This window comes from Erythrolamprus reginae, chromosome 1 (assembly GCF_031021105.1).
Source record: "Erythrolamprus reginae isolate rEryReg1 chromosome 1, rEryReg1.hap1, whole genome shotgun sequence".
Lineage (NCBI taxonomy): Eukaryota > Metazoa > Chordata > Lepidosauria > Squamata > Dipsadidae > Erythrolamprus > Erythrolamprus reginae.
The window spans coordinates 145,866,530-145,894,063 of record NC_091950.1 but is presented as its reverse complement, the minus strand read 5'-3'; the positions used below and the strand labels follow the sequence as shown (position 1 = coordinate 145,894,063).

The 27,534-nt window shown below is 40.7% G+C and overlaps 1 protein-coding gene across 5 annotated transcripts in view; it reads left to right on the top strand.

Annotated features, from left to right (window-relative positions):
• The first annotated feature begins 2,891 nt into the window (after positions 1-2,891).
• The window catches only part of PLEKHG3 (pleckstrin homology and RhoGEF domain containing G3), an 84,919-nt gene continuing 60,276 nt past the window's right edge, over positions 2,892-27,534 (top strand). The window contains exon 1 of one of the 5 annotated variants that reach the window (XM_070728360.1): positions 2,892-2,998. The gene's annotated coding sequence lies outside the window, so the exon portion shown is untranslated. Of the gene's footprint in view, positions 2,999-3,033; positions 3,192-4,978; positions 5,000-5,815; positions 5,923-27,534 lie in introns of those variants that run through there. The other 4 variants (XM_070728353.1, XM_070728383.1, XM_070728368.1 and 1 more) reach the window with 4 other exon arrangements.

Here is a 27,534-nt window from a genome sequence, read left to right as displayed (position 1 = left end):
TCTTCCCCCTCAAAACCCAACTACATATTATCGTGGCATAGCATAGGGAAAGCAATATTTTGTGGCCACAAGCTGCATTTAAAAAATAATGTCCCCATTGACCACAGGAATGGTACCTGGTAATATAACAGTATTATCAGAACAGGTGAAGCTGGGGTATTTGGCTCCCGTGGTTTCTTTATAGTGGGCTTTGAAACATGACACAGGTGGATATTTAATTTTAAGGTACAACATCCCCAGATGGAAACTTCACAGTAGGATACCACTTGGCATACTGACCCTTTTTGCTCAAGCAATTAGGTCAATATTTTAGTCCACTGATATTTTCCGCTTCATGATTCATCTCAATTTTCTGACATTTTTCCCCACAAGTTCAAGAACCTCTCACCGTCATTTAACTTTTTAGAGTTGCATTCAGTGGAGAATGCATGAAAGCTATTGAAATTCTGCTCAATCGTTGTACAATATACAACATCCTATTATCATGAAATTGTTAGCTTTTACCTATAACAGACAATTTCACCTAAGGCCAAGTGTATTCATGAGAGAATTGATACAAAATTCTGGCACAGCATTGCTAAAATATATTCACAGAATCATTATATCCATTATGGGCTGGTAGGTGTGGGCCATTACTTTGTACCATGTAGCAAATATGAAGAGTTTTTAACATTTAAAATCTTGCCCTGATCCAAGATGATGATTACAGTATACTGTATGTGTTATTTTACTTTAGAGAACGGTTGCAATTTAGGAAAGCCTTTTTGTACTTATGGAGAAGTGCAACAAAGCAACAGGTCAACAGATTGGGATCTCATCTCTGGTTTATGTACCCAGACTATTAAGTATTGTACTGTATGATTCTTGATTAATTTATTTTTTCTTTTATGTACACTGAGAGCATATGTACCAAGACAAATTCCTTGAGTGTCCAATCACACTTGACCAATAAAATTCTATTTTGTTTTGTTCTGTTCTCTTATCCAATGTAAAATTTGGAACAAAAACAGGATGGTGAAAAGGATTTTGGCAAAGTTTACCTTTATGTCTTATTCTTATTTAGTTACTTTATAATCTGCATTAACTTTTACAATTGCATTAGAATCTCCCATTAAGCAGATGTTCTGATAATTTAATTCATTTATTTTCTCGTACAATTAAAAAAAAACTTATCTTGATTTATCTTGATGCAGATAAAAAAGCAGGTTTTGAAATTACTGTTTGGTTTATATGAATGTAGTTATTTGATGTACGGTGGAGAAAAATAAAAAAATAAAACAGAAAGAAAGAAAGAAAGAAAAGGATTGTTTGTTTGTTTGTTTGTTTGTTTGTTTGTTATTTATTTACTTACTTACTTACTTACTTACTTACTTACTTACTTACTTATTTAAAGAGCCTGGGTGGTGCAGACATTAGAGTGCAGTACTGCAAGCTACTTCTGCGGATCACCAGCTGCCAGCAGTTTGGTAGATCGAATCTCAGTAGGCTCAAGGTTGACTCAGCCTTCCATCCTTCCCAGGTTGGTAAAACGAGGACCCAGATTGTGGGGGCAATATAGGCTGACTTTGTAAACCACCTAGATAGGGCTATAAAGCACTGTGAAGTGTTGTAAACCACTTACATAGGGCTATAAAGCACTGTGAAGTGGTATATAAATCTCAATGCTAAATGCTATTATTATTGAGCTCAACCTGTACTAAATCCTAACAAATGTATCTTTTTCTTTTATGTAGGATGAGAGCATATGCACCAAGACAAATTCCTTGTGTGTCCAATCACACTTGGCCAATAAAACTCTATTCTATTCCATTATATTCTAACCTGGAGTCTATCTGTAGCTTCTCCACCTGTATCGGATGAGCAAAGGCAAAATGGATTTAAAAAAACAACAACACCTCACCATTTTTGGAGAATGACCTTAAAAGGAAACGAGGAAAAGCCATCAGGACTTCAAGGATTCTCCCCCACCACACACACACACACACCAGTGCGAAAAAAGAACGTCACACACAACATTTTGTGTCCCTGTTACACATTCGGTAATTGGCAGTTGTATTGGCAGTTCTGTGTTAGCAAAAACTCTAGAAGGGAAGGATTTAGGGGTAGTGATTTCTGACAGTCTCAAAATGGGTGAACAGTGCAGTCAAGCAGTAGGGAAAGCAGGTAGAATGCTTGGCTGCATAGCTAGAGGTATAACAAGCAGGAAGGGGGAGGTTGTGATCCCATTGTGTAGAGCGCTAGTGAGACCACATTTGGAATACTGTGTTCAGTTCTGGAGACCTCACCTACAAAAAGATATTGACAAAATTGAACAGGTCCAAAGACAGGCTACAAAAATGGTGGAAGGTCTCAAGCATAAAACTTATCAGGAAAGACTTCATGAACTCAATCTGTATAGTCTGGAGGACACAAGGGAAAGGGGGGACATGATCAAAACATTTAAATATGTTAAAGGGTTAAATAAGGTTCAGGAGGGAAGTGTTTTTAAAAGGAAAATGAACACAAGAACAAGGGGGCACAATGTGAGGTTAGTTGGGGGAAAGATCAGAAGCAACGAGAGAAAATATTATTTTACTGAAAGAGTAGTAGAAGCTAGGAACAAACTTCCAGCAGACGTGGTAGATAAATCCACAGTAACTGAATTTAAACATGCCTGGGATAAACATATATCCATCCTATGATAAAATACAGGAAATAGTATAAGGGCAGACTAGATGGACCATGAGGTCTTTTTCTGCCGCCCATCTTCTATGTTTCTATAACCGGGTAATGGCACCTCCGGCAGGTGAGGGAGCTCCTGCTCTCGCCGTCCTCCGCGTGGGAAGGAAGAGGTTTTTTTCGGATCGCTCCGCCCCATCACGAAGGTGTGGAGGAACTGCGCAGGTAGCTCCGAGTTAATCATTGTCCCGCAGGCAGGAGGAGTCGCCGCTTCGCTTAAGCTCTTCTGGAGCAGCCCCTCCTTTTGCGGCTCGGAGTCTCCACCTCCCCGGAGCGGTTGGTGAGTGACCCGCCTGCTTTTTTTTTTTTTTTACCACCCCTTCCTCTCTTCTTCCCAGCTTAACGATCGTCGGTCGAGGGAGCTTCCTGCCTGGCGGATCGGTCCCAAACTTCAGCCCGGGCTTTCTCGGCGCGCGATCCCCAGGAGCGCTTGGTGTGACCCGCTCCGCCTTGCACGCTTTTGGGGGAATCGGGTGAGTTTCCTACCCCCCCCCCCGTCTTCCCCAAAAAGGATATTCTGGAGAACCATCCGTCCCAAAGTCCCCCCCCCCCGCTCCCTCTCTAGGCGCAAACCGGATTAGAAAGGAGGGTCTTGATCGGATTTTCTTCCATCTTTTGCTCCCTGCGGCCCCCCCTTTTTTTGGCATCGTTGCATCCCACCCACCTCGATCGACCTATTTGTCCACGTGGGCAGGTGTTCCCCCCCCCCCGCGTCCTCACCGTCCCTAATGGACACACACCTTCCTTTCCCAAGTCGCTAGTCCTTGCGAAGTACCTTGGCCAGCCTGCGCGGAAATCGCGTTGCGCTCTTGTTACCTTTTTACGCGCGCTCGGTGACCCGTTAGGGGAGGCGTGAACTTTTATTTCTCTCCCCCCCCCCCGCTTGTATTATCTCCAAATCAAAGTTACTTTCCGCGCGTCCGGAATTCTTTAGCCAGCTGTTGCTTCCACATCCGCAGCCGAGTTTACGAAGAGGGCATTGTAATAAAAATACAATATTGAATTTCCTGGGGGGGGGGGTTTGGGGGGGGAGGTTAGGAAACTTTGGCCTGTCCGTATCTTTTTATTTAAAGCGCTGCCGAAACAGAAGCGCTGTCAATTAAAAAGTCAAGTGGATCGATCTCTAATGAGCACAATTAGCTGGACCAGCCATAGATGCGTGGAATTAAGGATTTCCCCCCCTTTGAAAGTTGCTATAGGATCGCTGTCTTAACTTTCTTGCAAATCATCCCCTCGCCGTTTCCTAAATTGGTTTCCTCCGGATTGAATTGGGACTACAGCTCCCAGAATTCGCGGGATTTTTTTTTTTTCAAATTTGAATTAAAAAAACAATTTCATCGTGGTCGGGAACATTTGGAACCGGGGCGTTTTATTGTCGTGGATCAATTAATCCTGAACTGAAGACTAAAGTTAGGTTAGCAGTGGCTGTTTCCAACAAGAGAAAATAACTAGACGAGTTCTCCTCTATTCTCCATTTAATACATTCTGCCTGATTATATCCTCTATAATCCTCATTGTGTATTATTGTGTATTGCAATGTTTCCCAACCTTGGCAACTTGAAGATATCTGGACTTCAACTCCCAGAATTCCCCAGCGAATGCTGGCTGGGGGATTCTGGGAGTTGAAGTCCAGATATCTTCAAGTTGCCAGGGTTGGGAAACAAATTGCCAAGTATTGGACAAAACAAATAAATAAAATAAAATGAGGCTAAAAAAAATTGGTCCGGAGGGGAAACTTGATGATAGTTGGTTAATCTGAACATATTATTAAAAACTTTTGAGAGAAGGAGTGATTGTGTTTGGTTAGTGAGGGAGGGGGTGCTGAGAACTGAAAATTGCAGTTCTCTCTCTCCTGCTGTTCAGGAATGTTGTTATGTCAGATCCGTGCAGACATGTGCTTGCAATCCTTTCTATGAAACATCCTGATCAGTGGTTCTGGGGAAAAAATCACCTTTTGCCTGCCTGGAAACCAGTTCCCACCTTGAACCAGCCACTCTGGGTTGCTTCTCTGTTTAATGCAGGGACCAGCACCTCTCAATGCAAGGATTTAGGTCCCACAGAGTTGGCCTTCTCCAGGTCCCGTCGACTAAACAAAGTTGTCTGGCGGGACATAGGGGAAGAGCCTTCTCTGTGGTGGCCCCGGCCCTCTGGAATCAACTCCCCCTGGAGATTCGAACTGCCCCTACCCTCCTCGCCTTCCGCAAGATGTTGAAGACCCATTTATGTCACCAGGCATGGGGCAATTAATGTGCCCCTTTCTGACTAGCAAGACTTGAGCATGGTATGATTGTTTAGTATTGACTGTTTTTTAATGATAGTGGGTTTTTTAACGTTAGTTTTAACCATTAGATTTGTGCTGTACTGTTATTCTTGTGAGCCGCCCTGAGTCCTCAGAGAGCAGCGGCATACAAATCTAATAAATTATTAAATTAATTATTATTTTAAGGAAGTAGGGAAGAGATGGGTTTGTACTTCAAGTTAACATATAACACAGTTGTGGGCTCAACATGATTGATTGGGGTTTATGAACCAAAGTTATACTGTTTGTAAACCTAGACAATTGCAGCTTTATTTAGCTAATAGTGATTGAACCAAAGTTTAACACGTAAAAATCAAACTCTTCCATCAGAGCATAGATGCATATCTATTATGGTACATAGAATTCTTCATTAAATGTAATCAGTCCTGTAAATGTTGACGGTCTCATTTAGATGTTAATTTAAGGGAAATAATTGTATTGGAACAAATTGAAAATGATGAATATAAATGCAGGGACATGGCAGTAATTTCTGCAAGCAATCAAATGCTTGCAGATTAAACAATGCTGATTTAAATTATTTTAATAAGATAATCTCTTCTGGGTTAAGTGGTTCTTTCGCAAGCATGTCCACAGTTTACTTGACAGCAGTATGGAAATGATTTGCCTTAGCATTTGAGGGAGAATATTGTGGGGGGTTTTTTTGAGGGGTGTGTGTGTGTGTGTGTTTTCCCAGGATACCTTGCAAAGGAGGGATTTTCTATCCTGCCTAAGTAGAGGCCTGATTTGACCCTATTTAGTTGCTGAGATCAGCCAAGGTCGGGTAGATACTGTCAAGCTTTTGTCCTCATGGTTGGCCGCACCCTATTTTTCTGAGAGTACAGAACTCTCAGGGCTTTTACCTGGGTGTTCTTCAATAAGTGTGTCATCATTATTCTATTACATAGGTGAGCTATGGACACATTTGCTGGATTGACCCATGTGGAGCCATAATGTGATCTATTGGCTTTGGTATACAATTTATGGATCTAATCATCGTGGTTTGATATTTATGGAGTATTTTGATTTGCATATCAAATGTATGATCCTGTAAAGCATGGGTTAGTATAATACTGTATGTAGGTTAGCCATTGGCTGGATTCATATAGTACAACAAACTATAACATGGATTGTTTGATTTTGGGTGTGTCAGTTTCAAACTATTTCTGTGCTCATAAATAGTGATAGAGCTTTCTGGACCTGTTCCCTCCTTAAACTGGGCAAGGTAAGGGCTCACGTCATCTTAATTATGATGCATAAACTTGGTTGTAGTAGGCTTTTGGCCACTTAAGTTTACTTTTATTGTCTCAAATTGAACAATGAAAAAATGTGAGTCACGGTACTGTAACTAATTAGGAGGAACCATGCAATATTTTGATCTTAAAATGCACCATTGATTTTATTGTCTGAATTTTATTGTGGATTGTATTAATGCTGAATACAGCAGTAGAAAAAGTCTTAATTGTTAGTGAGTTTTGAAGCAAGACTGTATTTGGCATCAAAAAAAGGTGAAGGGATTGTAGTTCAGCTGCTGTTTTAGAAACATGGTCCTTTTGACATGTCTTCCTGTTGCACCAGCTAAATCAAATTCAAATCAAATGCAGCTTTGAAAACCTTCAGCATAGCAAAGTCATAAGAGAGTGTAACTATTCCTTTTGCTTTATCTGGTTATTTATTTACTTATTTGTATCCCACCTTTATTTTTACATGTAATTCAAGGCAGCAAGCATACAATGCACTTTCCTCTTCCTTTCTCCCCCCACAACAGCGAGGCAAGTTTGGATGGGAATGATGGCCTAAGATTATCCAACTGGTTTTCCTGGCTAGGGCAGGACTTGAATTCACAATCTCCTGCTTTCTAGCCTGGTGCCTTAACCACTAGACCAAGCTAGTTATGAAACTTGATACCAACTTCTGAAAGGGTTTTTTGAAATCCTGGGGACAGAAATAAGGCAAAGCAAAATAAACACAGTATGTATTAAAATGCAGAGCAAGATAAAAAGTATTGAACTTGTTCCCTGGTGATTACATGGACATGAGTAACAGTATGGAACTGGTTTATCATTAGCTGTCTTTTTCTGGTGAGTCCCCAGGAGAGGATTAATCAGGTTAGAGTTAGCTTGCTTTGGTTTTTTCCAATACCAGCCAGTCAGCTTGGGGCTGAAGAGGTCTAAAATGCAACATTCCAATAGTTAGGTTTACCTTTTTTTAAAAAACAAAACAAAACACCATGTCTTGAATGTAATAGAAGACAACCCTGATTGTAGGAAACCCAAGGGAAAAAGTACCGGTAACTGTGTTGTAAAACTATAAAGAATTGTTTTACATTTTAAAGCACGTCCTTTTATACGCTACTAATAAATCTGGTTCTACCTTTTTCTCTCAGTATGTGAAGCCACTTTATGATCTTTTAAATCTTTGCATCAGTCTTGCGGGGGTGAATTAAGTTATAAATGAGTTGTTTGCCTAAGGCTGCCTAGAGACCACACCGCACTAGGTGAGCTAGGTTCAAAGCTTCAGCTAACCTCTGTTGCAAAAATCCAGCCGATTACTATAATAGGCAAGTTATGTTTCCCTTCCAGCTGTTGACTCATAAGGAGATAAGGAGTAAGAGTTAAATTCTCACATGTGGTTGTAAAGGTAGATCTGTTACAGTAGAAACATTGCACTCCACCGGTTTTCTCAAGACGTTAACAGAAGTATCAAAAAAGAATTTTGCTTTTCCAAGAAAGGCTAATTTTTCCTTCCTAGGATACACATTTAGCTCTTTGTGCAATACTGTACATTCGTCCAGCTACACAGCCGCCTCCCTTATATGGATTAAAGACTTAATCTTGCGCTCGATACAAACATGTATTCACAGCACAAGCTCTCTCCACTGAACATCCAGGAATGGCCTGGATTTAACAAGTTTAACTCAGCAAAAATACGAGTGCTAATGCAAATGGTTTGCAGAGTAGGTGTGCGTGGGGAGCTGACGCTGGAATTCCAAATAGGCTGGGGTGCTTGCTGCTACAGCTGTGGGAATAAAACTTTGACCTCTGCTGCATTCTAATTTAAAATTTGTGCTGCTCCATCACACTTTTTTGTTGTTGTTTTTTCCTCCCCTTGGCTGCTAAGTAGCTTGGGTGGGAAAGGGGAGATGAGCTGCTATAGCAGTGGTTCTCAACTTGTCTAATGCCGCGACCCCTTAATACAGTTCCTCATGTTGTGGTAACCCCCAACCATAAGTCTAGCGCCAACAGAGCTTTAAGCTGATTGGCAGGAAGGTCCGATGGACACCCCCACTATAAACGCCTAATTGGTCAGATTGTAAAAATATGTTCCAAGGTGCCAGAATAGAAGCTTTAGTTCCTAACACCATGGGAAATTTGTCTTTTCTCATGGTCTTAGGCAACCCCTGTGAAACGGTCGTTCAACCCCCCCCCCCCCAGGGGTCCTGATCCCCAGGTTGAGAACCACTGTGCTATAGAAAAGGGCCTTGAATGCATTTTCAGTATCTCAACTGCAGAAATGTGATTCTTTGGGGTTTCATCCTTTTCTTACCACATTCAGTAAAGCACAATACCCATCATCAGCTAAGGCAGTGTTTTCAACCCCAGCCACTTTAAGGTGAGTGGACTTCATCTCCCAGAATTCTCCAGACAGCATGCTGGATGGAGAATTCTGGGAGTTGAAATCCATCCATCTGAAAATAGCTGAGGTTAGTGAACACTGAACTAAGATACAGTGGTACCTCTACTTAAGAACGCCTCTACTTAAGAACTTTTCTAGATAAGAACCGTGTGTTCAAGATTTTTTTGTCTCTTCTAAAGAACCATTTTCTACTTAAGAACCGGAGCCCAGAAAAAGTTCCCAGGAAATGTGAGAGTGGCACGAAGGCCCGGCCAGTTTCCTGCATTCCCCCTTTAATCCCAGCCATCTTGGGCTTTTCTGGGCTGCCAGAGGAGCCTTTTGGTTGTGCTTAAGGAGGCTTTGGCACTCCAGAGCAAATGGAGCGTTTTCCTTTTTTTGGCCGCTTGGACAGGGAATAAACCACTTCGCTGTAGTGACTCCCTCGTGCTGCTTCCCATACACCCAGCGCAAAGTTGCCTCCTGGAGCATCTGGGCATGGAAAGGCAAAAGGGGGCGCTTCGCCCCGGCTGGATCAACTTGCCTTCAGCCAAACTGGGGAGTCACCACAGTGAAGGAAAGGCACCGGCTACAAAGTGAGCGAGCGAGAGGAGAGGGGAACCCTTCAGCATGGGAAGGAAGAGGAAGCAGGTAGCAGCAGCAGTAGCAGTAGCCGCCTTTCGGTCAAAGGAGCAGGAGGTTTCCCGCTCAGCTGGGTTTCTCTCTCTGGCGCAGTGTATGGGAGGCAGCCTCGCGCCGGGTGTATGGGAGGCGCATGCTCCTCCACGCTGCCTCAGAGTCCCTCTTTTTTTTCTTAAGCCTTAAAGTTTTTGATTTTTTTGATTCCCCTCATGGCAGCGACTGTCCTCCTCCTCTTCTTCCTCCTCCTCCTCCTACCCAAATTCAAAGCATTTATTTCTTTCCTAATGGGTTTTCACACATTATTTGCTTTTACATTGATTCCTATGGGAAAAATTGCTTCTAGTTATAAACTTTTCTACTTAAGAACTTGATTACGGAACAATTAAGTTCTTAAGTAGAGGTACCATGTATTCTAATCTTGCTTTTTACTGTTTCCTCCTTTGCAAAGTCAGGATGTAGTAAAAGGCAAAGATAGATAAATGGATATGCTGGGATGGAAATTACAGGCAAAAGGAAGTAAGCAATCCAGAAGCCATTTTGTTCTTGTTAAAGAAACCTGCGGCAAACAGGCAGATTACACACAAACTTGCCTTTAAACACATGCATTCTCGCTGACACACCCACATGCACACAGACAAACCAGAAGCACATATTGCAGAGGAAGGCCGTGTTAATCTATAATGACCAAAAATCAAGTCTGGTAGCACCTTTTCTCACTGAAATGTTTTATTAAAAAGCAAACTGCAGTTGCCCTTTGCAAATGGACATTTGGCTCAGTGGCCATATTTGCAGGACATTTCCATAGTTCATTCACTCCCACATTGCTCCTTTTTTGTAAATGTGACTGCTAAGCAAACAAGCCAGGATTATAAATCCCACTTTTGGGTTTAAGAATGCAAAACTGGGTTGGCTTTAAAGCAACAAATGAAGCATGATTAGTTTTGAAGCAACAAATCCAGAGCCCCCATTTGGGCAAATACAACTTAAGTAGAACCTTAGTTAAGACAAAATACAGTAATGCTGAACAATTCAATATGGTGTAAATACAGGGCTGGGTTACACTTACCTATCAGTTTGCATTGCGACGGATATGTCACATTGCACGAAAAAGCCAGAAATGACCCTCTATGCATACTACAGGATTCACTACATCCTGACTTTGCACATGAGCAAAGGGGATTTTTCTTTGCAACCCACGGTGATTGGAGGACCGCCAGTCATTGCTGCCTGTTTGGTGAGCAGTGGTAAATTTCTGCCGGCAGCAACCCATCATTGGTGTAATAATCATATTTGTGGAGAAGGGCAGAGTTTATGAATCTTGGCTTGTTTTACATACAATGCAAGGGTGCATTGCAAGGCAAAACAAAATAGAAACATTGAAACATAGAAGTCTGATGGCAGAAAAAGACCTCATGGTCCATCTAGTCTGCCCTTATACTATTTCCTGTATTTTATCTTACGATGGATATATGTTTATCCCAGGCATGTTTAAATTCAGTTACTGTGGATTTACCAACCACGTCTGCTGGAAGTTTGTTCCAAGGATCTACTACTCTTTCAGTGAAATAATATTTTCTCACGTTGCTTTTGATCTTTCCCCCAACCAACTTCAGATTGTGTCCCCTTGTTCTTGTGCTCACTTTCCTATTAAAAACACTTCCCTCTTGAACCTTATTTAACCCTTTAACATATTTAAATGTTTCGATCATGTCCCCCCTTTTCCTTCTGTCCTCCAGACTATACAGATTGAGTTCATAAAATAAATAAATAAATCACATGACGGTTTAACGCAGCCAACATTAGCCTAGGCCAGGGATTGAGATCCTGATTTTCTTGGGGTTTGTAATGATGAGTGTGTTAACTGTTATCTGTACTTGCTTCCGTCATCTGCAGATGGGCCTTCAATGGGAATCTGTTGCCCTGGGAATCTGTTCTTCACAGAATTGTTGGGTGATTCCTGATGAGCTCATTCTGCTTTGGAAAGCAGCTGCCTCGCAAAAATACCAGCTGTGCCATTTAAAAATCACCTGACAGACAACCCTCACTGAATCCACAGTCACACCCTGTGTGCATTACCAGTCTGCAAGCGTGAGCATGCTTCCAGCACGACACTGCCACACAGAAGCATCTGTGGTTTACATCCATTAGGGTTTCTAGTTCTCAGTTATAAAAATCCAGCCGGCCTTAAGAAAGTAACAAATGGAATTTTCCTTATCTCTTTCCTGCTGTCTAGAGGCCATCCAGATTTTTGTAGACCATATATGGAATTACTGATATGTGTTCACTTAGCTCATGTGTTATAATGGAAACCTCAGAGTAGCAGTTTGTCCAAAAGAAGAAGTGGCCAAACTTGTAAATAATGAATGTGACCGTTCCAACATCTATTTTCAATTATGGAGCTATGCAGTATCAGATTTTGTAAGCCACATGTTTAGTTATATAGAATGAATGGTTGTAATTGTGAATTATGCCTTATTTTCTTTGGCAGCTGCACCAGGATAATATGTACACTATCCAGAACACAGAATAGTTGTGTTCAATCATTTGTAGTTCAAACTATGGATTTGCATTTATCTATGTAGTCTGAGAATCAACAGTCTGCTTTTAATTCCATCTAATGAAACATTTTCTTCTGGAGGTTGTGAATTTGGAACTCTGATCATCCACTGATTTTATTTGGGGGGAGGGGGGGCTCATCTAGAATCAGCTTGAAGTGGGGCTTTCCTACATCAATTTTAGGGACTCCCTACAACCCAGAGTGCAAGCTGCTCCCATTATTGTTTAAGAAATTAAACATTTTGTTTTATATACTAACTTCTTATCCCTAGTGAATATGTTAATATTTTACAATTGGAGATATTGATTTCTATTGTCTGGTATCATTTATGGAGGCTTTAATTTTTATTTTCATGCCAAATATTTGGAGAGTACAGTGGTACCGCTGCTTAAGAACTTAATTTGTTCGTGACCAGGTTCTTAAATAGAAACATTCTTAAGTAGAAGCAATTTTCCCCCATAGGAATTAATGTAAAAGCAAGTAATGCATGCAAACCCATTAGGAAAGAAATAAAAGCTTGGAATTTGGGTGGGAGGAGGAGGAGAGTCGCTGCCGAAGGAAGAAGGTGAGGTGAGGGGAATCAAAAAAATCCAAAACTTTAAGACTTTAAATAAAAAAAGAGGGACTCTGGGGTGGCAAAGAGGAGCACGCACCTCCCATACACCTGGCGCGAGGCTGCCTCCCATACACAGCCTCCCATACACTGGCGGCGGCTGCGGAGGCGGCTGCTACCTGCTGCCTCTTCCTTCCCATGCTGAAGGGCTCCCTTTCCTTGGCTGTGGTGACTTCTCGGCTGCCCAGAGCGAAGGGAGCTTTTCTTTTCTCTGGGCACTGGCAGTGGTTTATTCCCTGTCCAAGCGCCCAGAGAAAGGAAAATTCTTTGTTCGCTCTGGACTCCCAAAGCCTCCTTAAGCGCCACCGAAAGGCTCCTCTGGCAGCCCAGAAAAGCCTGAGATAGCCAGGATTAAAGGGGGAATGGCAGGAAACGGGCCGGGCCTTTGTGCCGCTCTCAAATTTCCTGGGAAATTTTTCCGGTCTTGGGTTCTTAAGTAGAAAATAATTCTTAAGAAGAGGCAAAAAAATCTTGAACACCCGGTTCTTATCTAGAAAAGTTCTTAAGTAGAGGCGTTCTTAAGTAGAGGTACCACTGTATTTGTAATTTTATTATTGCTGTTTTACTATTTATTTTGTGAATCACTACAAACTGGTTTGATTTGGAGTAACGGGGATACAATTGGGTTAAATTATTGAGGCATTCTAAATTACTAATAAAGGACCCTCACATTTTGAGTTATTTATGGGTCTGTCAAGGGAAACTTAGCAAACTCACCCAGCTCAGGTATTCCTTATAAAGATTAGAATTGGCAAACTATCAGTTTAATCCTAGTGTCAGACCAATCTTCTCCAAGCTAGCCTCTTGCTGGCTGGGAGTAATGGATGGAAGAGTTTATAGCTAAATGATCCTAAATTGGGAAAAACAACTTTTGGTCTTTCTACTATAGAATTAAAACTCAGTGGATATTTATGTACTGTACTGTTGTGGACTTCCTCATTGAGAGCATCTCTGAGAATGTTCTTAGTAATTATCTTATGTTTAGAATGAGTAATTGAATTGATTCCTTCTCAGGTTTCCAGTGTGTGCAGAACCTTCTTGCGCAGCTACTACCAATATGTGATTCAATGCAATAAACCTATTAGGAACTATAATAAAAAGTGTAGTCCAGAGTACTGAGAAAAATATTGAAGTGCACTTTTTAAAAAATTTGGGAGAAATTCATTTTAATAATATGGACCAAACATGTCTGCTGGTTGTACCTTTGATTTACTTATCTTTCAGGATAATTTTTATAGACTAAATCACATTTTCATAATTAGGGATTACAGTATTGTGCTTTTGAGATATAGAGTTACAGTATTTCCTCCTCCTCAGGTTCTGCCAAAAAAGAAGTTACATTATGTTCTTTTAGGACCTTACGGGATTATAGATAGACCAGCTTTCTCCTCCCAAGGGGTTTTTAGAGATTTAGGATGAGAACTCCAACCATTGTGATCCAATTTCTTTGGAAGGAATTAAAGGGGGGAAACCAAGTTAGGTGAAGTATGTTTGTTTTATAATTTCCCATTTTGCTTTAAGACAGAATCTTCATTTGTTCCTTGTAGATTAGTATTTCTAATTCTATATACAATTATACATACCAGTATTATACAGATGCTGAAGAGAAATAAGATGTGTAAAATAAATAAATAATCTACATTAGTGAATCAAGACTCATGTTACAATGGCTAGTTGTACTGAATAAGAAATATTTCTAACTGTTTCAACAGATTGTATATTTCTATAATTTTCTCTTATAGTACTGGTACTTCAGTCTTTCTAATGAAAATATTAATTTATTTCACATATACTGTACTTTGGATTTCAAATACAACATATGGTATTTTATCCGTATAGTATTTATTTTAAAGTTTTTAATGCTAACCTAGAAATATTCTGGTTATTAGAAAAGATATTAGCAAAGGCAGCTTTGCCATCTGAGTGATGAGCTATTTGAGTTATATTAGGATAACATTGTACAAAGAACATTAGATTTTGTGACTAGTGGAAGGAATGATCAGTAAACCCTTCAGAATGGCTTGTTCTTTGTCTGTCAGAAGTTTGGGGTTGTATTGCAAAGGTTCTTTGTTCTACAGGTGGCTTTTGAGATAGTTCCTGCCTAGAGAGTTTATGGCTCTGTGTCCTTCGAAATTGCATAGGATAATTTATTGCATTTATATGCCGCTCCCTCCAGACGGACTATGAGCGGCTTTATTGATTTATGGATGGACAATTCTTTGTAGCCTAGGTTCAGCTTTATTTATTTTTATAGTGTGTTTCTATAATACCCACCCACCCCTTCTGCCAGGTCAGTCTACCTCACATGGTTGTTTATATTTTATTTATTTATTTATTTTTATTTATTTTTATTATTATTATTATTATTATTATTATTATTTTATTATTTTATTTTTTATTTGTATTCAATTTATAATCTGTTCTATTACCCTGCAACTCTGGGTGGCATACAATGGATGCAATTTAAAATAATACAATCCATGCAGAACCACCAACCAACCACCAACCATGTTCTCACATATCAAACAATTCAGGGGTAAAATGCTCCCAATTTGCTCATGCCCGTGAGTCATTGTAGTGCCGGTTGCGAAGGGAGCGCAAGGCTCTGCCCATCTGCCGCCATTTGAGTTATTTTACCCTCTATGCACCACTCAAATGGTGACGTCCGGGTGGGTGGGTGGAGCCTTGTGCTTCCTTTGTGATTGGCTGTCTGATGACTCACAAGCACGAGCAACACCCCTCGTTTTAGGGAACATCCCCCATGTATTCAGCATTGAGCTCCTTATGACCCTCAGGCTGTGCATGTGTGGTCACCAAGGTTTGAGATCTACTGTTGAGGTAAAAGGAAATCTAATCTAAGTACAGGTAGTCCTCAATGTATAACCATTCATGTAGTGACCATTCGAACTTACAACGGTACTGAAAAAACACTTTTGACTATGGTCACATGATCAAAATTTGGACTCTTGGCAATTGGCATGTATTGAGGTCATGTGATCACCCTTGGCGACCCATTTTGCATCAATGGGAAAGCCAGATTCACATAACAAACCAGCCACTAACTGAAGAACTGCAGTGATTCACTTCACTGTGGCAAGGAAAGTCATAAGATGGGGGGAAATTCATTTAACAACTTGCCTTTATTTAGCCTTATTTAAATTTTGAGTTCAATTGTGTTCATACCTCGAGGACTATTATTATTATTATTACTATTATTATTATTATTATTATTATTATTATTATTATTAATTAGATTTGTATGCCGCCCCTCTCCATAGACTCGGGGCGGCTCACAACAATAACAAAGACAATGTAAGAACAAATCTAATAATTTAAAAAACACTAAAAACCCCATTATTAAAAGCAAGCATACACACAAACATACCATGTATAAACTGTATAGGTCCGGGGGAGATGTCTCAGTTCCCCCATGCCTGATGGCAGAGATGGGTCTTAAGAACTTTACGAAAGGCAAGGAAGGTGGGGGCAGTTCTGATCTCCGGGGGGAGCTGGTTCCAGAGGGTCGGGGCCGCCACAGAGAAGGCTCTTCTCCTGGGTCCCGCCAAACGACATTGTTTAGTCGATGGGACCCGGAGAAGGCCAACTCTGTGGGACCTAACTGGTCGCTGGGATTCGCGCGGCAGAAGGCAGTCCCGGAGATATTCTGGTCCGATGCCATGAAGGGCTTTATAGGTCATAACCAACACTTTGAATTGTGACTGGAAATTGAGTAGTTGTTTCCAAAATGAGACTAAAATCTGCAGATTTTGATTGCCTAAAAATAAAAGAGCAACTGAACTGAAAAAAAGTGAAGCATAGATGTAAACCCCAAGGAAAGAATATGTGTATGGGGCTGTGCATAACTGGGAAGGGGGCAGTTGAGTAACTTTCTGGAATCCAGTGTGTCTGCTAATTGTGATAGTGGATGAGTGGCTAATCTGCTCAGTGAATTTCCGTGGGTCAGAAAGAGCTTAGGGGATGTCCCCGCTAGAGATCGTGCCTAAAGGATTCTAAAAATTCCCTTGGGCCATTTGTTCTCTAATGTAGCACAGAGGTATTTTAAGGCCTTAAATTTAAGCCCCATTGTATTAAACATTGCCCCCACAGTAAATCATTTGTTTGAAAATCATTTATTTGAAGCAGCTTGCAATTGCAAAAGATTGCAACAAGCGAGGCCAAGACTGTGGACTATACCATGTGTAGTCTTCCCAAGGCCCCAGCCTACTGAAGGATCAGTAAAAATATTTAGTTTGAATCCAAGTGCAAATATAAACAATGCTTTGAAAGAGCTGCTGTCTGAGGGTATGGAAATGTAAATCTAACTTAATCATCAAATAATTAGATTTTTTTTAAAAAAATACTTAAGGTGAAAGAGCATTGGAAACAAAGAAAACTTTATTTATATGAAACAAACATTGGAATAGAGTGCTAAATTAGTAATCTGAATGTGAGTGAAATGAATGATTAAAAATGTGTGAAGCTGTATTTTGTTTATTCTGAGGCAAGCCCTGTTAAATTTAATGGGATTTAATCCCAAGTAAATGTATATCAGTAATGAGTTACACTTACCTTTGCTACCAGTTTGGAGATGTGCACGAACACACTGCTTCTGCACATGTGCAGAAGCGTCTGCGCATGTGCAGAGCGTCCATGATGACTTCCAGGCAGGTGGGCGGAGCCTCCCTCTGCCACCGCTACCGGTTTGCAAATATATAGTATATACACCTAAAATTATTTATAGACCCTTGTACTTTTGATATTTAATAAAGGTTTAAGCGACCAGAAGGGAAATGTAGTAAAATGTACACTCAACTATATGGGATATGGGTCATTTATATCATCCCTTGAGTCATGGAAACTCTATTATTCAGTTTGCCAGTGATGTTCTTTTCTCTTCTTGGCCTCAGAGGATCAAAGGTAAAAGAGAAAAAAAATCCTGCATCTTTAATAGTAGAGAGAAGTGGAAATGGAACAGGTATAGTTTGGCATGCAAGTGGCACCTGCTGAAATTATATTGCCACTACCGCAAAATTGCAGTGTTCTGTGTCATTAACATCTAGCCACCCCATCCTGCCAAGCCATATCCCGGTTGCTCTCTGACTGAGTGGTAAGTCCAGATTAGACTTGGGACATAATTGGCATTCATACTTAGTGCATGCCAGATGCATGGACCAAGTTATTATTATTATTATTATTATTATTATTATTATTATTATTTATTAGATTTGTATGCCGCCCCTTTCCGTAGACTCGGGGCGGCTCACAACACAATAAAAACAGTTCATGACAAATCTAATAATTTACAATTTAAAATATTTTTAAAAACTCATTATTAAACAGACATCCATACAAGCATACCATACATAAATTGTATAGGCCCAGGGGAGATATCTCAGTTCCCCCATGCCTGATGACAAAGGTGGGTTTTAAGGAGTTTACGAAAGGCAAGGAGGGTAGGGGCAGTTCTAATCTCTGGGGGGAGCTGGTTCCAGAGAGTTGGGGCCGCCACAGAGAAGGCTCTTCCCCTGGGGCCCGCCAACCGACATTGTTTAGTTGACGGGACCCGGAGAAGGTCCACTCTGTGGGACCTAATCGGTCGCTGGGATTCGTGCGGCAGAAGTTTCTTTTTAAAAGAAAAATATGGTTTGATGCCAACATTATCGATACTTCGGTTGCCTATCACCAAGCAGGCTGCCAGAAACTAAGCTTCAAGAAGGCCATTGATCTCCTTTTGACTGTGAAAGAGGTTAGGGACCTTGACTTTTGCTTACTTGAGAGCTAAGGGCTGTGTTTGTTCAAAAAAGGGCAACAACAGGTGGGAGAGTTTTCCTTTGTTACATAGAGCCAGCTGCAGTGAAGCTAGCCAAAGGACCCTCCTAGAAACCAAGTTCACCTGTCCCTTTCTTGAAACCCAGGTTGGATCCAACCAGTTCTGGCAGGGATTTTATAAACATTAGCCCAACCTTTACGGCAAAAGTTAAAGGGGTAAAAACTGTGGGAAAGAGGGACCCTGTTTAATAAACAGGTTTTTAAAAGAAATCTTCCTTGTACTGTTCTCTGCATTGTTGTTAAAAAAGAGGGAAGTTGTGATTTTGTATTATTTAGGTATTTCCAGATGAATGATTTGTGGGTGTTGTACAATGAAGTTGTTGTGTAGCTACTTTCTCTTTTCCCATTAAAGAAAGAGGAATACGGAGTAATTCTTCCTTTTATGTGTGTGGGGAAAAAGAAAAGTAGAAGAAAAAGTAGAAGAAAGGCAAGGTTACAAAAGGAGTGTTGTCTGACTCCCTATAAAACTGGAGGCAAAGGGGCGATTTTATGGTAAAAAGCAACTTCTGGAGCCTTTCTAGAGGAATGTAATATTGTGGGAGTTATTGTCTGGTTCATTGGCATTCACTAGTGTTAACATGTAGGCACTCAATTGTGAATGTTTATAACATTTGCATAGGTTGTCTAAATAAAGTAGAGAATAAATTGCCTGTAACATTCAGCTGGGTAGTAAAGCACATGTTGCAACCTTGTAGAGCAGGGGTAGGTAGTATACCTATTTATCTGAATAGTTAGATGTCGATTTTCAAGCAGCTGTGGTACGTTAAGAGTTCATATAACTTTAATCAGTGAGCCACTAAGATATTTTTAATTTACCATTTCATCAAGTAAAACTATACAGTACAATACTTTATGTTACAGACCCTTATTTGACCAAATCTCAAATTACTGTAGGCTACTTGTCTCCTGGGATTGTTGGAGAAGCCCATTTTGTCTCCTCCCCAATGTTGGCTTCAACTCTTGCCACAGATTCTGCAGCCCTTGGAAGCCAATTTAAGAAAATGTGGTTTGGGGATATGGTAATTGCCGTGCATTATCAGCTCCTAAATACTGTAGTTCTCCTTGCCGGGCACAGAGCAGCTTTTGAGGAAGATGTCAAATAATAGATGTTTAATAATAAATAACATAAATAAAATGTCATCATCTGAAGGACAATTGCAGTCCAGTCATACACATGCCACCCATCTTTTGTGGCAGGATTTATTTTAATTAAAACTCTAGTTAAAAATTACATGGCATTATAGAGTTCACATACCGTAATTGGTGCAGTGCAGCTGGCAAAGGAGCTGTGATTGGCTGCACCTCTTTCTTGAAGTCATATCTGTATTTATCCCCATTTAATGCTGAAATAGGCATCAGGTGATGACTGGGCTGTAGCCATGTCCTTCTGGGCTCTGTTCAGCTTAAACTCTCTTCTAGGGAGCTCCTGGAGTTCCTGCATTTGATTTCTGGGCCCAAAAGCTGAAGCGTAGACATCAGAGAGTTATTGTTAATGGCGAGTATTCTGAGCAGAGACAGGTTACAAGCGGTGTGCCACAAGGGTCTGTTCTGGGTCCTATTCTTTTTAATATGTTTGTGAGTGACGTAGGGGAAGGTTTGGTAGGGAAGGTTTGCCTATTTGCCGATGACTCTAAAGTGTGCAATAGGGTTGATATTCCTGGAGGCGTCTGTAATATGGTAAATGATTTAGCTTTACTAGATAAATGGTCAAAGCAATGGAAACTGCAGTTTAATGTTTCCAAATGTAAAATAATGCACTGGGGGAAAAGCAATCCTCAATCTGAGTATTGTATTGGCAGTTCTGTGGTAGCAAATACTTCAGAAGAAAAGGATTTAGGGGTAGTGATTTCTGACAGTCTCAAAATGGATGAACAGTGCAGGCAGGCGGTAGGGAAAGCAAGTAGGATGCTTGGCTGCATAGCTAGAGGTATAACAAGCAGGAAGAGGGAGATTATGATCCCGCTATATAGAGTGCTGGTGAGACCACATTTGGAATACTGTGTTCAGTTCTGGAGACCTCACCTACAAAAAGATATTGACAAAATGGAACGGGTCCAAAGACGGGCTACAAGAATGGTGGAAGGTCTTAAGCATAAAACGTATCAGGAAAGACTTAATGAACTCAATCTGTATAGTCTGGAGGACAGAAAGAAAAGGGGGGACATGATCGAAACATTTAAATATGTTAAAGGGTTAAATAAGGTCCAGGAGGGAAGTGTTTTTAATAGGAAAGTGAACACAAGAACAAGGGGACACAATCTGAAGTTAGTTGGGGGAAAGATCAAAAGCAACATGAGAAAATATTATTTTACTGAAAGAGTTGTAGATCCTTGGAACAAACTTCCAGCAGACATGATTGGTAAATGCACAGTAACTGAATTTAAACATGCCTGGAATAAACATATATCCATTGTAAGATAAAATACAGGAAATAGTATAAGGGCAGACTAGATGGACCATGAGGTCTTTTTCTGCCGTCAGTCCTCTATGTTTCTATCCATTTGATTTCTGGGCCCAAAAGCCTGCCTCAAAGTATCCCTAAGCCTTAGGGTGGAAATGGAAAACAAAGGAATCTGCTTTCCGTCTCAACATGGAGCCCATTAGATTAATTTCCTAAGAAACTAAAATGTCCTTTGGCCCAAGATTTATAAATCTTGATTTCTGGTCCTGATTGCATCAAGAATCATCTTAATGGAAAATTACTGTTCTGGCAGAATGGTTGCTAGGTATTTTATAAACCAACTTCCTGTCCCCAATGTGTGTTTTCTAAGGCTGTGGTCACTTCCAAGCGGCCTGAAATAATGACTCTCTTGCTGATTGATGTTTGGTAAGCAGTTGCCATGTCTAGAGGTAAAGTAAGGTGTGCCGGTTCAATTCACAGAAGGGAGAATTTAAGGTACATTCTGTGGTGTTTCGCTCTTGTCCATTCTTCCCGTGACTCATTATTGAATCTTATGTATTTCAGCTCTGTACACATTTTCAATGGCCGTCTTGTAGGCAGTTCTTTCTACAACACCTAGCAGTACTTTCTGATTTCTTGCCTAAATTACAGCAATAACTTTCTGAGATTATACTGATGTTTAATCAGAAGTGGCGTTAACATTACAGTAGTAAAATATAAAACACAACTTTGCGATATAAAAGGGAAGGTTGTAGTAATTGTTATTCTACTTACATTATGGATAAGTTTGTGCCTCACTGTATAAAACCCCAACAGAACTTTGCTTAAAATTTCAAAATTGATAAAATGAAATATATGCCAAGAGAATATGTCGTCTGGCGGGACCCAGGGGAAGAGCCTTCTCTGTGGTGGCTCCGACCCTCTGGAACCAGCTCTCCCCTGAGATTAGGATTGCCCCCACCCTCCTTGCCTTTTGTAAACTCCTTAAAACCCACCTCTGCCATCAGGCATGGGGGAACTGAAACATCTCCCCCCTTGCCCATGTTGTTTTCGTGTTTGATTGATTGTGTGCTTGTTTTTTTATATATATATATTGGGATTGTTTTATGAATTTCTTAACTTAAAATTGTAATTGGATAGGTGGGTATTGGATTTGTCACTATGTACTGTTTTTGCCATTGTTGTGAGCCGCCCAAAGTCTGCGGAGAGGGGTGGCATATAAATCCAATAAATCTAATCTAATCTAATAGAATATCAGGAAATTATCTGGACAGCTAGTATTTTGTCTTAAGACAAAGATTTGATTTAGCTTTTACATTTAGAAAACTGGAATAAAGTGTGCCAAGCTAACTTTATGCTATTATCTTTAAATGTTTTTCCCCTAGCCCTTGCCTAAACTGAAACTTTGATAAGAGGAGGGGGGGAACCCATATTAGGTTGGGTTGATAGATTATAATATTGTAGCTTTCTTTTTGGCTTTGTGTTATACAGGGTTCCCTCGATTTTCGCGGGGGATGCGTTCTGAGACCACCCGCAAAAGTCGAATTTCCACAAAGTAGAGATGCGGAAATAAATACACTATTTTTGGCTATGAACAGTATCACAAGCCTTCCCATAAAACTTTAAACCTCTAAATTACAATTTCCCATTCCCTTAGCAACCCTTTAGATTATTACTCACCATGTTTATTTATTAAAGTTTATTTAAAAAAATATTTATTAAAAGTGGATGAAAGTTTGGTGATGACATATGACGTTATCGGGCGGGAAAAACCATGGTATAGGGGGGGAAACCGTGAAGTATTTTTTAATTAATATTTTTGAAAAACCGTGGTATAGACTTTTCGCGAAGTTTGAACCCGCGAAAATCGAGGGAACACTGTAAACCCAACCATACTTGAACAAATTAGACTTTAGTTTGATGTAAAAACTGATACAACAATTTTGAGTTTTTTTAAAAAAATGTTTGTATTATAAGTGAGAGCAGATGCACTTGTAATTGTTGTACTAGTTTGATATAGTGGTTAAGGCACCAGGCTACAAACCAGGAGACAGTGAGTTCTAGTCCTGTTTTAGGTATAAAAACTGTGTCTGGGTGAATTTAGGCCAGTTTCTCTCTTTCAACCCACCTCCCCCTATAGAATAATTATTATTGCGGAGAAACTAGGAGAAAGAAGGGATATTTGTGTGTGTTTGCTGTCTTGAATTATTTATTTAAAAGGTGCAGAATATAAACAAAATAAATCCTAAATTTTAAGAAAGGAACAAAGGCATGGAGCATTGCTAACATAGCTGACTGAGCACGATCAGAATACTACATATTTGTACTTTGTATATCTGAATGCATTCTCCTTACAGGCAATCTCATGAAAGATAAGCTAATTATTACTGTACTACATCCATTAATTGTTTTTAATTAAAGAATACAACATCAGTGAAGCTATATATACCTACAGTCCTGAAAACTAACTTTAGGTTTATATCCTGCCGTATTAGCAGGAAAAAAATAGCTATACAGTGTTCCCTTGACTTTTGCAGGTCCGACATTCTCGAAAAGTCTATACCACAGTTTTTCAAAAAATATTAATTAAAAAATATTTCACAGGTTTTTTTCTATACCAGTTTTTCCTGCCCGATGACATCATCGCCCAACTTTCGTCCGCATTTAATAAATATTTTTTAATAAACTTTAATAAATAAATATGGTGAGTAATAATCTAAATGGTTGCTAAAGGAATGGGAAATTGTAATTTAGGGGTTGAAAGTGTTAAGGGAAGGCTTGTGATACTGTTCATAGCAAAAAATAGTGTACGTATTTACTTCCGCATCTCTACTTTGCGGAAATTAGACTTTCGCGGGCAGTCTTGGAACCCATCCCCCGTGAAAGTCAAGGAAACACTGTATACATTTTATCAGTTTGTTTGTTTGATTGATTTATATGCTACCCCTCTCCGAGGACTTGGGGCAGCTTGCAACATATAAAAGAAACAGTAGAATACAATAAGCTAAATCCAATTAATTAAAACCACATAAACTGGTCTAAAATGTCCGATTATATTAAAAATCTATCGTACCCATTCAAACAACTATATATACCATTCGTCAGCCAGAGGCTAAGGTCTAATCGCCCCAATCCTGGCGGCATACATAACATCCTATGAACTGTAGTCATATTTTAGTACTGAGTGATAAAGTTTGTTCCATATGGTTCCAGAGAATTCCCCTCCCCCTCCCAAACATACCCATTAGTAGTTGAAATATATGAGGAATGGCAGCCATTCTTGCTGGATTACAAAGATCCCGAGACTGACTTTGTACTTTGTATTGCATCTGAGAGTCATGATAAAACCTGTCCTATTGAATTTCTTTGGACCTTGAAACCATTATGAGTAATACGCAATTTATAAAGTAATTGATACTTCCCTCCTTTATCTGTTACTGCAGTGTTTCCCAACCTTGGCAACTTGGAGATATCTGGACTTCAACTCCCAGAATTCCCCAGCCAGCGAATGCTGGCTGGGGGATTCTGGGAGTTGAAATCCAAATATCTTCAAGTTGCCAAGGTTGGGAAACACTGTGTTACTGGTATGGGAAAAGGTGTCCAGTGCCTGCTCCTCGCTGCCCTGGATATATTGGCTGGGTTGATCTAAACTCAGTAGTTGAGCCTAGTTCTGTTTTGTAGGGGGGAGATTGTGGAGGGGGGATCTTAAGGGGCAAAATGGATTTCAAAACAATTTCACACTCTGAAAATCCCAAAGTGGAGAGTGCTTTTCCCTTGTCTTGAAATCCCTGGAGGATTTCAGAATGATCTGACATACCTGAACCAAGTTGCCATTTAATCATCTCCCTTATTTTTAGTTCTTCCCACTGCAGTGACCTCTAAAGGTGATATTCAGCTGTTTTGGACCAGTTCAGGTAAACTGGTAGAGGACATTTTAACTAGTTCAAAGAACTGGCAAATACCACCTCTGGTTGGCCCCACCCCTGTTCGCTTCGCCCTGCCCCACACAGTCACTCCTCATCTTGCCTGCCATTGCTGCCTGCCTTCCCCCGTGACCCTGATCTCCCTGGATGTGTGAGCCTACAAGTAAACCCTGATCAAGTCAACTCCAGGGCCGGCCTAGGCCGCTGCCACAAGCCCCACTCAAGTACCAACTCCCGGGCCGGCCTAGACTGTTGCCTCAGGGTGGACACAGTGATTCTCAACTGCCTTTCAGACCTGACTCTCACCATCTTTCTACCTGCATGCCACCCACCCACTCGCCCTCCACCTTGGGTCAGAGGAGGCACCAGTCCCTGGCTATGACCTTCCCCAGGGCCTGCTTGCCCTTTGCCTTGCTCGCCTTCTGAATGACTGCTTTGGGCAGGGGGACATGGCGAGGCTCAGCCACCTTTCACAAGAAGCTTCCAGCCAGTGGTAGTTAAGAAGCCTCTAGCTGCCACTGCTGTCTCGGTTTCAGCTGGCGAAGAGGCAGCGGCTGGAGGCTTCTTGCGCCAAAAAAGAGGCTGTGGCTGTAGGTTTCTTGCGCTGAAAACTACAGGTCAAAAAAGAGGCCTGAAGTCCCATCATTGCTACTCTGTTCTTCATGCCGGGAACACATGTGCCTCCTATTATTATTATTATTATTATTATTATTATTATTATCATCATCATTATTATTATTAGTCTGTAAGCGTTGTACTCCAAGTACTCCAAGTGTGGGTGGGAGCAGTATGGACCGGGGGGGGGAGTTGGTTCCATAGAGCTGGGGCAGCCACAGAGAAGGCCCTCCCCCGTGGCCCCGGCAACCTGCATTGCTTGTTTGAAATTGCCCAGTTTGTGCAGCCTTAGTCATGTGATTGACAGTTCAATGTCACTCACAGCAAGGTGCTGCCCCACCTTGCCATCAGCAGTGTTCCCTCTAATTTTTTTGGGGGGTGGGCGGAAAAGTATAGTGTCTGAGCGGCAGTCCCTTTGGGACTGGGCGGCACAGAAATATTAAATAAATAAACAAACAAACAAACAAATAAAAAACCCACCCTGTTTTGCCTCAGAGAATTTCAAAATAAAATACTGTACTGTGTGTCTATAACAGTGAGCTCATAATAGGGCAACTCTATCAATATCAAAATGCCACTTAAATAGTTGAGCTAGTTTCAAACTAGATTTTGATTTTCTTTCTCTCTTCCTTACTCCCATTTTGTTTCTTTCTCTTTTCCTTCCTCTCTTTTTTCTATCTGTTTCTCTCTCTTCCTCTCTTCCTCTCTCTCTCCTTCCCTCTCACTCTTTCCCTCTCGGCTTCTGGGCAGGTTTGGAAAACTCTGAGTTGATGATGATTTTTAAGTGAGCGATTGCTCACTGCTCAGCTTAGAGGGAACTATGGCCATGAGTGATGTCAAGTTGGCCATGCCTACTCAGTCACATGACCCCCACCAAGCCACACCCACAGAGCCCATAGTAAAAAAAAAATGGAATCGCATCACTGGTGAAGTCCCATCTTCCATGGTCGTCTGAAAAGCCACAGTTAAGACAGGGTAGTCCTAAAGTTAAAACAATTTCATTCCCTCTAGCTTTAAATGAAAATAAATACATGCTTATTTAGTTGCAATGGTATTTCAGGCATCTTGCTAATACTTGAGTTCAACCAGCCAGTCGTGTCACTAGCAACCACAAAAGCTTTGCAGTAAAGCTCCCAAATAATAACTTTACTCACAATTCTTAACCAGCCAAGGCTTGCTGAAATTCACTTCAGGCCCTGCTGATGACATTCTGTCCACAGGGTGGTGCTACAACTGCGACTTGTCTAGCTACCTGCAGAGGAAGTGGAACTGGATCGATTTTCTCTAATGAATTATTTTCCAGATGTGTTGGCTTTCAGCTGTCATTGCAGGGGACAGGGTGGGCAAGGAAGGATACATTCCTACAGAACATGTTGCTAGGTACCCCTTGATTAAAGATACAGTACTGTACTTGCAAACTTAAGGCCATGGGAATTTTGCTAATCATGCTTAACAGTTGTATAGATACTGGACTTATTTTTACATTAGTATACTGCTCAGAGAAAATAAAGGGAACACTCAGATAACACATCCTAGATCTGAATGAATGAAATATTTTCATTCAATACTTTGTTCTGTACAAAGTTGAATGCGCACAACGGCATGTGAAATTGATGGTCAATCAGTGTTGCTTCCTAAGTGAACAGTTTGATTTCACAGATGTTTGATTTACTTGGAGATATATTGTGTTGTTTAAGTGTTCCCTTTATTTTTTTGAGTAGTGTACAGTGGTACCTCTACCTACAAATGGCTTTACGTACAAACTTTTCTAGATAAGAACCGGGTGTTCAAGATTTTTTTGCCTCTTCTCAAGAACCATTTTCCACTTACAAACCCGAGCTTCCGAAACTGTAACCGGAAAAGTCTGGGAGAAGCCTCTGTGGGGCCTCTCTAGGAATCTCCTGGGAGGAAACAGGGCCTCCACCCTCCCTGTGGTTTCCCCAGTTGCACACATTATTTGCTTTTACATTGATTCCTATGGGAAAAATTGCAAACTTTTCTATTTTAAGAACCTGGTCAAGTAGAGGTACCATTGTATTATGGAATTTCTGTGGTTAGCATCAGGCAGGGGTTGTTGCTCCCACTCTGCTCCCACTGCTACTGGTATGTTGCGTGTGCAGCTCTGCATCTGTGGTGGGCACGTGCGCATCCAAGTGAGATTTTTCTTCTGCGCATGCGCAGGAAGCAAAATCTCACAAGAGGGCGCGTGTGTATGTGCTTTGGACCCATGAAAGAAGAGTCTCCTTAACAGAATTATTATTTGCATGTTGGTGTTTGGTTTTTCTTTTAAGCAGCTCTTGCAAGACTCACCAGCTTCCTAACAAACAG